General features: G+C 44.4%; 1 protein-coding gene across 3 annotated transcripts in view; it reads left to right on the top strand.

Annotated features, from left to right (window-relative positions):
* Window positions 1–1,556: 1,556 nt before the first annotated feature.
* Window positions 1,557–8,529, top strand: part of NCKAP5 (NCK associated protein 5) — a 440,247-nt gene continuing 433,274 nt past the window's right edge. The window contains exons 1-2 of one of the 3 annotated variants that reach the window (XM_035332337.1): window positions 1,557–1,690; window positions 2,307–2,405. The gene's annotated coding sequence lies outside the window, so the exon portion shown is untranslated. Of the gene's footprint in view, window positions 1,691–2,303; window positions 2,406–8,529 lie in introns of all 3 variants that reach the window. The other 2 variants (XM_035332336.1, XM_035332339.1) reach the window with 2 other exon arrangements.

Raw genomic sequence — 8,529 nt, 5'->3', positions numbered from 1 at the left:
CAAGGTCTTAAAAGTGGCTGTTCAGTGTTTGCCTGCCTCGTTATTCCTAATGAGGAGCATGATTTCATAACGCATACTGAGATAACATTAAGATTTCTAACCTAAAGGGGAAAAAAAAAAAGTCGAATGGCAAGTACGTGGCCTTTGCTCATAACCTGTTTGGTTGTAAAGGGAAGGTCAAAATTCATATGCTCTGCAATGAATTCCTAGCAGTTGTCAGCTGCTTCCCCAGACCTCGTGTCACTCTGCTTACACGTGATTTTCATATTTAACTTCTGCATTAAAGAATTTATGAGAGCTCCAACTCTCTCTGTTAGCCGTGGGGGAAGATGTGTTGTCTTGCAGCCCTCTCGTCCTTACATATCAGCCCATGATTTTTTAAAGTTGCGTGCAAAGTTATGCATTAGCCTAAACGTGCCCACTCACTTTATCTGATCTGATGAGTTTTTTTTTTTTTTTTTTTTTTTTTTTTTCGGAGGCTGGATTGAAACTAAGAAATACTTTGTTTTAACAGCTGCTCTACCACAGCTCAATCACAAATGGTTTTAAAATGTATTTTATTTTTTTAAGCAAGGAAGGCAATAATGCCACCCAGTAGGTATTAATCAAAATTGTTGAAATTATTTTCAGAAATTGCCTAGGTGTCTAGGAAGCTGTCTTATTAGCAGGCAGGAATGATGAATAACTCTGTCCTGCATATCTACTTTTGTGCCAAAGCACTTATCATTTGCAGATCTGAAAATGCTTTGTTTTCAGTGACTCAGGCGCTTCCACGATCCTTCTCTTTTATAGACAGGTGTGTCAGATGAGTTACTTCTTGTTGATGACCAACAGAGCTAGTAAGAAATCTCTCTCATGATACTCTAGAGTTTAGAAAGCCAAATTTGCCTCCTTTGAAATGCAAATGCATCTTACCGTTGCCCTTAATGGGGCATTTCTTCTTCGAATGTGTTCCCATACAGGAAAATTCCTTTCTTTTCAGCGAGCAGCAGGAGGAGTTAGCTGCCTGCTAACTGACATAATTAGAAGCCTTTACTGGAGATGGTTGTGTCAGGTTGTTCCCATGTACACGAGGTGGTTAATCAGCCCCAAGTGGTGTATGGCAAGCTGTGGGCCAGAGAAATGGCTGTGGGATGCACGTGAAACAGGTGAGTCAGCCTTTACTGGGGCATTTATTTGTTTTCAGGAGAGCGTTTCCCAGCCACGAATGCCCAAAGCAGAGCTCTTTGGTACTGTATTGTGCCACAGTGTGTTTCGGAATGTTTTGGCGTAGCAATATACGGCAAGACCTTCTTGGTATGCCTACAGGACAGACATGAGTTGGAATGGGTTGGCCCATCTACGCAGCCCCGCTGGTTTCTGCCCAGAGTTGGTGGGCAGGGATCAGGAGGCTCACCAGCCAGAGCACAAGCCGGCTGCAGCTGCGACTCTTCAGGTCCCAGCACTAGCTCATTTAGGGTTAGCTCAGAGCTAACTAGCTCGTTTAGGGTTAGCTCCAGTGAGGCAGGCATTCGTCCTGCCTCACTGGAGTGGTGTGGGAGAATCTAGTGTGGCCTTTGGGCCTTATGAGGTGTTGCTCTTTTCCTCCTGGCTCCTCAGTTGTCCTTATATGTGGGTGGTAGAGAGCTGTGCCTCTCAAAGCAGAAGGTGACTCAAGGCAGCAAGAACATTTGCATGGGATATGCAGCAGGTATGTGCCTTGTCCAGGTGCTGCTGCCCTCCCCCCAGGCCCTGCTTGCTATGGGAAATGTGGCAGAGCTTGCTGTGATACTGAGATCTGTGTGTGTTAATCTTATGTTAGGGTAAAAAATGAATATGATCACCTTTAGGGTGCAGGAAAAGGGCCACATTCTCCCATTCCTTTGTCTATTTTCTGCATCTCTTTCATTTCAGTAGCCTATTCAAGAAAAATCTCACTTACCTTTTATACATGTTTTTCAATATTTTTTGCCTAAGAACTCTTCTCATCAATACTTACATTCAAACAGGGAACTACTACTTCAGTATTCGGTTATCATTTGATCTTCTCCAAAAGTTATTTTCCCCACTTTAAGTGAAGTGGCAGAAAATCTGGAAGCAAGGTGTAAAGGGTCTTTTTTCTCTCCCTCAAGTTTTATTTGCTAGCATCCTAATACCTAGAGTGTATATGAGAGAAAGCAGGATGGATAGGAAGAGACAATATAACATACAATTAGTTTTACTTCCCTTTGTAGAGTGTACACAGGTTGTCTTGGCATCTCTGTGTACATTAGAGGATGGAGTGCTCAAACAAGTTTGCCTTTTTCCCCTCTGCATTGATCCAGTAGGGTTCAGCACATCCTATTGCCTCGCCAAAACTCATTGCTGTTACGTGAGTCAGCAGATGGAAGCAGCTCTCCTGCTAAATGTGCTGAGCCCCTGAAGCTGTAAGTGATTTTAAATCTTCTTTTCTTTTGGCTGGAGAAATAAGGAAGCACGTATCACCTCTGTGGGATCACGTATTTCTTGGGGTTTGCACAAATCTGTTTATGCAAATGGAAGTGTAAAAACAAGTATGTTTCTTCCTTGCTGAACCAGTCACACTACCTGTTTGTGTCGAGGGAAGAGGGACAGCATCAGATGTTATTCCAAGAGCACAGAGAAAAGGGGGAATCTTAGTGGTGCTGTGAGGTGTGAACACAGAGTTAAGCTGGAACAAGAAGCAGACGAGCCATCTGTCCCCAGACCAGACCTGGCCCAGCTCTGGCCACATCTGGCACTTTTGGGGTCTAGTGTCAGGGCAGCCCTCTGGAGGCAGGCAGTCAGATCATGTCGGGACCTGTGTGCCCAGGCACATCTGGTGTTTGAGCTGGCAGCTGGTGTGTGCAGCTGGGCTCCTGCACGGTCGGGCTTGTCTGGCAGCTCCACGCAGAGTCCTGGTCTCAGGTCGGTGCCTGCTGCGCTTCCAGAGCTACGTGCGGCTGTCCTGGGGGCCTGCTTGCAAGGGGTAGTGTGACACAGGGGGAGTCAGCACTTTGTCTCAGTAAAAAAATGTCCTGCGACCACTTTTAAAGGGCTTCCCAGCATGTCTCGTTAGGATCAAAACCCACCAGATGATGCATCAGCTTTTGCAGGGTTTGAGGTAGATCTTGTAGAGCTCAGAGACAGGCTGTTCTGGTTACCTCTATAGGGAATAACATACGTTTTAGCTACCCTTCAGCCAAGAAGTTTTGGTGGGAAACTGCAAATACGATTGACCAATTTTGGCACTGGAAATCTGTGAGCACCTGCCAGGTATGCCGTATAGGGTAGTGACGCTACTCAGTTGTGCAGCTTAGTGTGATGGTTGCTAAAAATGAAACGTGACTGTTCACTTAAAATGGTAATAAGTGGTGTTCTTAGGCACATACTTGTCCTAAGCTGAATTGCAGCTAGGGGTCTCTGTGTACATGTAGGAAGCAGCAAAATGTCAAGCTAAAACGTGTACCAGAACTCACTTGTCACATTCAGAAGTTTTGTCTGATAGTGCTTTGGAATGGGTTTTTCGATTCCAGATAGGTAGAATACAGGCTTTGTGCTGCACGTATGCTTAGGCTTCCTCCTACTGACAGCTTTCCCTCTCATGTCTCTGCATTATGCATCTACCAGCACATAAAGGATTGTCATGTCATGATTTGCCTCCCTGGGATTTAAGATGCTCCTTCACGGCTTGCTTGGCAAGGAAGGACAGGGCATGGCTGCGGGGTTGTTTCCTGCGTAGCAGCTACTGCCCTCTTGCTACTTTGCCTAGGAGTGTTTGCCCAGGCAGCAGCATTTAATGGCAGGCAAAGAACTCAGATTTTAGCCCTCTATTAAGTGGCGCAGGCTCTCTCTCTCTGCAGGTCACTGTACGCACGTTGCGGTGACAGCATGTCAGTCGCTGGGTAGGAGCAGTGATGCTCCTGTCAGAAAAGGAGCTGTCTTCAGCACAGAGTTTGGCTAATCAAAGTGTGGCATTAACAACTTGGAACCTTTTCAGCAAAGAAACACAGCATAAGAAGTAATGTTCGCTTGTGTGAGAGAGGTGTACGGTACCCAAGTAATTTGCATGAGCGCAGGAGGCGCAGTTGGGAACAGATTCACCGTTCCCTAATCCTGAGGTCAGTGGGGGTATAAGAGAGACAGCCTTATGTGCTGTGATAGTATCTGTATTTTCCAAATTGAAATTAAAAAGAATTGTTAAAAAGTGCCTGCAGTAGAAAACATGATAAGCACCCAGGAGTGAACAGAGAAGCCATGTAAATCTCCTGGATTGGTTCAGCCCCCAGTGGCTGAGATTTTTTAGATCAAAGAAATGGAAAGGAATATAGAAGTAGGAACATGACATCTCCCAAAATGTAACTGCTACAGGTTTTTTTTTTTTTTTTTTTTTTTTTTCTTTTGGAGTTTTTTTTTTTGTTGTCCATTATTTTTGGGTCAGAAGATTGTTAGTTTCTCTTTGAAGAATTTACTTTATAGCTTCCTGATGAGCTGCAGGTGGCTTGTGGAATCAGGGTGGCAGTATATCATTCATTATGACATTTTTTGCTGACTAAGAGCATCTTTTTAAAAATAAATTGGTTGATTAATGTGCATTTTTATTAACATTGTTAATTCTCAACCTCCTTCATACATGGAACTGACCTGTGAGAAACTTGCTCAAAAAAGAATCAAAAAGTTCCCAACAACATAAGCTGAAATGGCAGCCTGCTCTCTGCTACATGTCATTTAGTGCAAGGGAGCCATAAAACTTAGCAGAACTGGGTACTTCTCATTCTAAAATTAACAGCATAAAATACCTTTTATGTGTTATGTATGACTTAGCACATAATAGCTTCAAGAGAAGTTATTCTGTTTACTGATGTGGTGTGTATGTGGGAAAGTGCTGAAAGGTGGAGGAGATGTGCCTGTCGTCACTGACCAGCTCTTGTGAAGTGCTTGGTGCTCTAATGGACTTCTCTAAGAAAAAGGGGAGTTGAAGGCGTGCTGCACTTTGCACAAGGCACTTAGCACGTCTAATCTAATCCAATCCATTTTTAATGTGACTTTCACATTGAAGCATCCTGCTGTATAGGAAATCAGGTTCAGTAGTGTGATGTTACTGCTAATATTTTGGATGCAGGGAGGTTGCAATATACAAAGCTGTGGGTCTCATAGCAACTACCTGCTTTTATTTTTGATTAACAGTCATAGGAGGTAACAAGGTAGACAAATTTGTTGTGGGTTTCAGCATGCTAATGTAGTTTGACATATTCATGCTTTCAGTTTGCAAAAGCAGGGTGTCTTGTCCATCAGCAGAGCCTAGGCTTGATCCACCTTACACTCACATCAACAATACTTCTCTTCCTGGCTGTGCTGGGGCAATTGGGATCCTTGCTTCTGAGTCTTCTAAAGATGAAACCGGGGGACGTGTATTTATAGGGGAAGGCTGGGGCTGTACCATCGGACTTGTGTTCACACACCAAAGACCATTTACAACCTTACTTGGCTGCATTTCTTCTGTGGTCAAACACTGCTCCTTCTGTCTGTATAGTTGGGGTACATTAGGTATGAGTGCCTCTGGATGTTTCTTGCTCTGATTCAGTCCTCCTTCTTACTGGCCAAGAGATACAAAGGTTGCACACACACGGAGCGAGGCTACAAGTGCGTAGTTCTGATGTCCAGGTGGCACGGTTTTGTCCTGAGAAGTTCCTGGTCTAAAAGTGGCTTCTCCACTGCTTCATGGTGCTCTGAAGGATAAGGAGAGTAGTGGAAACTTGGGTAACTATGGAAGATCTTGTCCTCACCTGATTGCTCGTTAGTGTTTGAATAAGCTGCTTCTTCCTGCCTTCTTCACTGGTTAGAAAAAAAAAAAAAATGGGCTTACCCTGCATCAACTACAGCAAGCTGATCTGCAAGCTAGTTCCACAGAAAAAGAGGGCCCATTTTCCTTTTCCGCATCAAAGCACAGTAAGCTTCTTGTCCAAGCCTCATCAAAGGGATGATTTCAGCACATGTATTCCTTAGAAAATGACAGGAGGAACTAGGCAACAAAATTGAAATGAAACATTAATTTAAAAGAACACAAGCATCCTAATTGGAGATTTACTTTAACAGATTTCCCTCTGTCTGAAAAATGATGGCTGGGAGCATAATCAGGCTTTCAGCAGGCACGGTCTCTGAATTGTTTGTAATAACTCTTAAATCCTTTCACTGCGATTTGAAAATGAATTTGGAAGCCATCATCCACGGGGGTAATCTAAGGGACCAGATCTTGATCCTTTGCTCAGGAAAGATGTATTCATTAAAACTGGTAAAAACAACAGCGAACAGAAGGCATGTCAAGGTCACTGTGATATTCTTGTTCTGAAATTACTGCAGCAGGCTGTACAGCAGATATATAAATCATAGCCGGGCCAGCTAAGTTCCACTGACTCAGCTAACATTACACCAGGGATGAAGTGGCACAAGCTATCATGGCTTTTTGTGAGAAACCAGATAAAATGCGTTTCTGGACCATGTTCATCTCATACTGCTGAGATGCAAAATTAACATCCCAAACACTCATTGCTTGGGGTGTGCTGTGGGTATAAAGAGCACTCCTTGTGGCTGAGGAGTGCGGACTGGCACGCTGCGCTTGGCAAAGAGAAGCTGCCCCTGAGCCCTTTATAAAGAAAATAATTCTCATTCATATTAACAGAAAATACTCTGCCACATCCATCGGGTTAAATTCAAGACTGTATTGTGAATGTTTGAATATATCGCAGCTTACATGTGCAAAGACATCCCATCCTAGTTCTTTCAGAATACCCTGATGGATGGGCTTTGGAGTGTTTAAAGGCAAGAGATTAGAAACGCCACATGTTGAGAGTGACAGGGAGACAGAGGCAGAAGCGCGGTGTCTGTGGTGGAAGAGCGTTTATTAATAAAAAGAGACGTGCGTGCAGTGCTGGCTGCTGGCAAGTGATGCGCTCCCGTGGAGTGGGTGGGAGTTTCCCAGGGAATTGAGTTCCATTTAATCCTGTTTATTATTTAATTAAAAGGCAGGGTAGTGGGAAGCCTGCATCTGCTCTGTTGGAGCCCTGCGCTTCTTACTGCTCGGCTCTGTGCCGTGAGGTATGAGGTGGAACACAGCCACCAGGCAGTGCCCTGAATTTCAGGGCACAGGGACAACGCTGTGTTCACTGGAAGGATCTGCGTTACTGCATATTGGTGCTTCATTATTAGTGCTCAGGAGGAGGAAAGAGGGACGGCAGACAAAGGACTTTTCAGTGGACAGACAGCGTAACCAAAACGGTATTTATACTGGAGGGCTGCTCTCACAAGTCTCTGCTCTCACTTTCCTTTTCCAGATTTACACTGTGCAGCTGAAACTAAGCTCCTAATGACAAATCCATTAGGACCACATGGGGAAGGGTCAGAGGAGAAACTGTTTACCTGGACTCTGCAATGAAAACAGGGGAACTTGGCCTAGGCCTTCTGGATAGGCAATAAATGATGGATGCTATGATAATATTTTTTCATAGCGTTAAAGGTCAGGATGCTTATTCTGAGACTTGATCTGTTTCTATTTGAATCTCTGTATTTCCTTCAGGAAAATGCAATAAAATACCTGTGTTCTTTGCTCAGGTTCCTGAAAAACTCAGGATCTGAAGAAGGCCAGACACAGTACAGGAGTTTCAGTAGAAGTTATGGCATCTTCCTGCAAACGTATCGTTACCGCTACAAGTCCTTTAGCGCGGTTCTCTCTGTGTTAGTTTTTCATGTGTTTGAGCTGAGAAAGTGTGCAAAGGGATTGCTTTCTAGCTTAGCTCTTCAGGAGGCAGGACAGCTTGTTGTGCCGCTTTTGTGTGCGTGCTGTGCGTACACGAGACAGATTTAAGTACAAAACATCCGGCAGAATGGAGTTCTTGCTGCTGACTGGTGTTTTTAGGTATATCTAGGATGCAAATACCAATCATAGGTGGCAACGATAGACCATGAGCTGGGTGTGCAGATCCGTGGCGTTCAGTTGAGTTACAGTGCAGTGGTTCAGCCTCTGGGCTTTCTCAGCACCTGCCTTAGGGGCCTGCCTGAAAACCAGCTTTTCTGAAGACTGCCAGACTAGACTGAGACGATGCAAGAAGACAATGTGGTGAAAGGGATATCTCTTAAATCCCCTCTGTTAATGAAGATAGCAGCCCAGGAGGTACCTTCTGCTTGGGAGGGATGGGAGGGTGCAGACTTCTAACGTAGCAGACGCAACCAGGAGAACTGTTTGAAATTTGCTGTGTTTTTTTTTTTTTTGACATACGCCACAAAGATACTCTGGGTGATCTCTTCTGTGTGTGTGTGGTGTATCTCCTTGCTTCCCGTACTGCACTAGCTGTCTGTTTCCAAACACAATGGAAACTGATGACTAATCAGCAGCGCTGAGGCTACCTTACAGGCTGTCTCTGCCTTTATTCACCCTCTTGAAAGAACATCTGGGACTCTTCTTCCAAAAGTGCTTTGATTTTTAGCTCAGGAGGAATGGGGGCAGGATGTTCTCTGTGAATCAACCCTAACCCCTGTTGGTCCGACAAAGCAAAACCC

The sequence above is a fragment of the Oxyura jamaicensis genome, chromosome 7 (genome assembly GCF_011077185.1).
Source record: "Oxyura jamaicensis isolate SHBP4307 breed ruddy duck chromosome 7, BPBGC_Ojam_1.0, whole genome shotgun sequence".
NCBI lineage: Eukaryota > Metazoa > Chordata > Aves > Anseriformes > Anatidae > Oxyura > Oxyura jamaicensis.
This window is presented reverse-complemented; position numbering and strand designations above follow the sequence as displayed.